A 6,000-nucleotide genomic window follows, 5' to 3' on the forward strand; every position below is an offset into this window, starting at 1 on the left:
CCATTTTTTTTAAAAAATTAATTAATTTATTTATTTTTGGCTGTGTTGGGTCTTCGTTTCTGTGCGAGGGCTTTCTCTAGTTGCGGCAAGCGGGGGCCACTCTTCATTGCGGTGCGTGGGCCTCTCACTATCGTGGCCTGTCTTGTTGCAGAGCACAGGCTCCAGACGCACAGGCTCAGTAATTGTGGCTCACGGGCCTAGTTGCTCCGCGGCATGTGGGATCTTCCCAGACCAGGGCTCGAACCCGTGTCCCCTGCATTAGCAGGCAGATTCTCAACCACTGCGCCACCAGGGAAGCCCATGCGGGATCTTTAGTTGCAGCATGCGGGATCTTCGTTGCGGCATGCGGGTTCTTAGTTGCGGCATGTGGGACCTAGTTCCCTGACCAGGGATCGAACCCGGGCCCCCTGCATTGGGAGCACAGAGTCTTAACCACTGGACCACCAGGGAAGTCCCTCTCTCTTTGTTCTTACCCTGCTTCCCTGGTTCCCTTTCGGACAGGTCTTTCAAATGATGGCCCCTAGCAGTTCCAGACCTGTTACTTCGCCACTTCAAGGCCCTCAGAAAAGAAAGATCTTCCTTTCTCCAGCAATGTGAACAAAATCCCAGGTCTAACTCTCATTGGCCTGAATTGGATCACATGCTTAATCACATGTTTATCCCTCAACCCATCACTGTGGCCACACACATGGGATGTGTCACCTCCCTGTACCTGGGGTCAGATGCCCTTTCCGGGAGGAGTCAGCATGGGGACTGAGAAGGGTGGATGCTGTAAGGAAAAACCATATGAAGTTAACAAAAGAAGGGATGCCGAATGGCAGAAACAAGATGTCTAGTCACTCATGTTGAGAATCTATTGTCATTCCAGCTACTAACAAGACACCAGTAATACAGGGGCAAGGCACATTTGGGGGGTCATCGCTCCTATTCTATCCATCACAGTCCTGCAGGAGCTGGCTGTCCTCTGGCTCTCTGCCCAGCTCACCCCTCCCCACCCAGAGTGGGAGCCCCCAGCAGCCACCTTTCCTCCATACATTCCAGCTTAAGAGCCTAGAGGTGACCGTCCAGTGGAAGTGTCACCCTGACCCATGCAAAGTCAATCAGATCCTCTCTCCTGACACTTTTTGGGATTTCATAGACAGCTAGATGATGGCTGAGGGTGGGTGGCTGAAGCTGCATCGATCAGGACCAGGCCTCTCCCACTATGCGGAACAGAGTGAGGAGACCCAGACCGTGGAAAGGGGAAAAGATGCTGCCTGCCCTTCCTGCTTCCAAACCCTGAAGAGGCCTCATTACATGCATACTTGGGTCCCCTGGGATACATCCCCTTTTTCATTTCCTTAAATTAATCTCTGATTCTTGCAACAGAAAGCACCTACTATGTGCCAGCAGTGACTATGACATAGCCCTTCCCCTCACAAAGTTACAGGGTCTTACAATTCAATAAGAAAAACTCATCATACACTTAAAAAAAAAAAAAAAAAGGTCAAAGGCTAAGAATAGGCAGTTCATAGCCCAGGAACGACAGGTGGCCAGCAAAGCGTAGCTCAGCTTTACTTGTATTCAGGAAACTGCTGATTAAACAGCAAGATACTGTCAGTCACCCAATTGATTGGCAAAGATTTTAAAGTTTGATACTATCAGGAATGGGGAGGGTATGAGGAAAGGGGGACACACAGCTGGGAATGTGTCAACTACTAGGGCCAATTTGTTTTTGTTTTTTAAATTTATTTATTTATTTATTTTTGGCTGCACTGGGTCTTCGCTGCTGCGTGCGGGTGTGGGATTTCTCTAGTTGTGGCAAGCGGGGGCTACTCTGTTGCAGAGCACAGGCTCTAGGCGTGGGGGCTTCAGTAGTTGTGGCACGTGGGCTCAGTAGTTGTGGCTCGCAGGCTCTAGACGGCAGCCTCAGTAGCTGTGGCACACGGGCTTAGTTGCTCCGCGGCATGTGCGATCTTCCTGGACCAGGTCTCGAACCCGCGTCACCTGCATTGGCAGGCGGATTCTCAACCACTGCGCCACCAGGGAAGCCCCACTAGGGCCACTTCGGAAAGCAATTTAACCAAATCTATTGAAATCTAAAAATGCACAGACTCCTAAAGGCAATGTGGTATCCTGGATTGGATCCTGAAACAGATAAAGGACATTAGTGGAAAAGCTAGTGTCATGGACTGAATTGTGTCCCCTCCTAAATTCATATGTTGATGACTTAACCCCCAATGTGACTGTATTTGGAGACGGCCTTTAGAGTGGTAATTAAGGTTAAATGAGGTCATAAGGATGGGGTCCTAATTCCATAACACTAGTGTCCTTCTAAGAGGAAGAGATACCAAAGAGCTCTCTCTCTCTCCCCATGCAGGTGTGCACAGAAGAAAAGCCGTGGGAGGACACAGGGAGAAGGTGACCATCTGCAAGCCAAGGAGAGAGACCTCATAAGACAACCCTGTTGGCGCCTTGATTTTGAACTTCCAGCCTTCAGAACTGTGAGAAAATAAATTTATGTTGTTTAAGTCACCCAGTCTGTGATATTCTACTATAGCAGCCTGAGCAGACTAATACAACTAATGAAATCCAAATAAAGTCTAGAGTTTAGTTCACAGTAATATGCAAAAGTTGTTTTCTTAGTCTTGACAAATGTACCGTGATAATGTAAGATGATAACATTAGAGGAAACTGGGTGAGGGATATATGGGAACTCTCAGTACTCTTTGCAACTTTTCTATAAATCTAAATTTATTCCAAAATTTTAAAAAGTTTATTTGCAAAATGCACATACTCTCTGATCCAGAGATTCTACACTAGAGAAACGTACATGTACAAGAAGACATGGATAAAGGGTGTTCCTTGCATGTCAGGTAATGACAACCCAGGAGTTACCTCACTGTCCTTCGGCAGGGAAAGAGCTGAATAAGCCAGAGAATGTTCATGCTATAAATACTATACGGCAGTAAGAAAGAATGAGGTAGAGCTATGTGTAGTAAAGTGATAAAAGTAAGATGCAGAAGGATTGAAGTTATTCAATAAAATACTGTCATGAGAAAAAGAGGAAGAGTTGGGGGGAGATGGAGCAGCTTGGAGGCTGCTGGGGCTTTCAAGTGGGTGGGCACCTCTGCCCCCTTGGCCACTCGGTGCCCACTGCCCCTTGGGCACGTCTCCTCCTTCCTGTTTCTCTGTCTTCTTTCTTCCCCCTAACTGTTCACTAAAAACAGTCATTGTATTTCATTAGGTTATATTTGCCCAATTCTTAGGGAAAGACAAACACTTTTCTGATTATCTCCCCACTTATTCATGCAATATATACACAATTACTATTTCTTGTATGTGGCCTTCAGGAAGTTCTTTGAAACAGCAGCCCTGAAACGTCATGTTCTCTATAATCAAGGACTCGCCCAGTGTGCAAAGCTGGCAGCAGGGCAGGGATACATAGAAGCTGCCGCCTGAACTATTGGGACATTTACATCCTTTGGGGGGTCCTATCGGTTTTATAATGTTGGGGAATGTGAATGGTCCCCAACATTCCATGTCCAATCACACAAATGCCTTTAGATTCTAACTCCTAAGCGTCTCTCCCCTGCTGACCGAACTTTCAGAGCCTGTTGTTAAAAGGTATTGAGGCGGGACTTCCCTCGTGGCGCAGCGGTTAAGAGTCCGCCTGCCAATGCAGGTGACGCGGGTTCGAGTCCTGGTCCGGGAATAACCCACATGCCGCGGAGCAACTAAGCCCATGCGCCACAAGTACTGAGCCTGCATTCTAGAGCCCACGAATCACAACTACTGAGCCCGCGTGCCACAGCTACTGAAGCCACACACCTAGAGCCTGTGCTCCGCAACAAGAGAAGCCACCGCAATGAGAAGCCCGTGCACCGCAACGAAGAGTAGCCCCCGCTCGCCGCGACTAGAGAAAGCCCACGCGCGGCAACGAAGACCCAATGCAGCCAAAAATAAATAAATAAATGAATGAATAAAAATCAAAAAAAAAAAAAAAAGATACTGAGGCACATTAAAATTTTAGGAATTTATTTGAGAAAAAATCCATCCAAATTGGTCATCATCAAATGGGAAGTGGTTAGAAGCACTCCACAGATGGTAGCCGGGGAAAAACTTTTATAGAGAAAAGGTGGAAACAAAGTAAGGAAATTACTGATTGACTATAGCTTAAACGCTATTTGGCTGTTAATGACTGGTTGTTAGGTTTTGCTTTCATAACCTCGAGGTATTTACAGGTTAACATTTTGGTTTGCTTACGTAGGTGCTGAGGCACTAGAGCCACCTCAGTCTAATGGTCTCTTTGTTTAATTTAACAATTCTCCCTTTTGATCATCCGGAGGATGAACAAAAGTTTAGTGTTAGCCCCATTCTCAGTCACTATGAGAGTTAAATTGCTCTTATCAGGTTATGATGTCAGATCCATAGAAGAATTGCTTTTGCTGTTTATTCCATTGTACATCTTGTTTCTGTTTCTCCAAGCACAGTGAGACCAACTGATTTGCTGCTGATGGCTGCAAACATGCATTTGAGATCTTTTAGGCAACACAGCCCACCAGGGAGACTGCGATGATGACTACTGGGGGATAATACCAAAAGGCTGAAGTCTACTCCTTAGCCAGGGCCCCCACGAACCAAACCAGTTGGTATCAAGTAAATCAAGGAATGTACCTGACGTGGTACCGATCTGTTTTAGCCAAGTAGCTTGTTTGTTAATTTCTTGTATTTGAGTTTTTACAACACCAGAGGTGTTAATTCAGGTACAGCAGGAGGTGTTAGCTATGGCACAGACCCCTTGTTCAGCCAACAAATAATCTAAAGCGATTTTACTATCTAAAACCACCTTAGCTAGAGAGCCTAGGTACTTTTGTTGTGCAGCCAAGGCCTTAGCGGTAGACTCAGCTATGGTTGCCAGAGTTAAGAATAAGTTTCTAAACATATGTTTGTTTGTACTAACTCCAAGCCAAGGAAGAAGGGACCATCCAAATGATGCCCATCCAAAGGTGTTAACATCTGCTGACAAACTTCTTTTTGGTCCATAGTATAAATTCAAGGGAGTGGCCAACGTTGAGTTTCTGAGGTATTATGAAGGGACAATGGAACACTAAATGCAGCAAGAGCACAGTGCCCTGGGACTTCCCTGATGGTCCAGTGGTAAAGAATCCGCCTTCTAATGCAGGGGACGCAGGTTTGATCCCTGGTCAGGGAACTAAGATCCCACATGCCGCGGGGCAACTAAGCCCACGCGCCACAACTAGAAAACCCACATGCCACAACTAGAGAGAAGCCCGCGCACCACAGCTAGAGAGAAGCCCGTGCGCCCCAACGGAAGATCCCGCATCCCGCAACGAAGATCCCGCATGCTGCAACTAAGACCTGACGCAGCCAAAAATAAAAATAAACAAAATATTTTTTTAAAAAAAGAGCACAGTGCCCTTTCATCCTCCAGCTGTCAAGACAATGAGTTGCTCAAGCATAGAGGCCAATACCAAAACTTCCACATATAAAGCCATAGCCAGGAAGTGTACATAGGGCTCCCTCGTGAGTATTAGCATCTGTGGGCTCATTGGCTGGTACAGAGGCGTTAGCACCATCCTACCAAGACCCAACATGCTGAAAGACCACCTAAATACATGGGCCTGTCAGCAAGCCTATAAATGGTCTGATTTACATTGGCTGCTCTGCAGTGTTTTTTATATATATATATTGAGTGAATCTCATTTTCCCATCCCAGGGTTGGATTAAATTGAAGCAAGGAATGGGGATATGTAGATTTAGTATTTTTACCTTTATAAAAGGGAGCTGCCGAACAATTCAGGCACACGGTGGCATTTGGGATTTCAGTGAAATTACTTATAGGGTAAACTAAAGGGTCTCTCCCTTCATGTACTGATTTTGGTTTAGCATGACAAATCCAGCAGTTAGTTAAGTTTCCTGCAGTAGCTATTGTTTGTGAAATCCTAATTATAGTGTTGTCTTTCCATGCATTAATGAAGAGAAAAAGGAGATAGCAAG

The sequence above is a fragment of the Balaenoptera musculus genome, chromosome 8, assembly GCF_009873245.2.
Source record: "Balaenoptera musculus isolate JJ_BM4_2016_0621 chromosome 8, mBalMus1.pri.v3, whole genome shotgun sequence".
Taxonomy (NCBI): domain Eukaryota; kingdom Metazoa; phylum Chordata; class Mammalia; order Artiodactyla; family Balaenopteridae; genus Balaenoptera; species Balaenoptera musculus.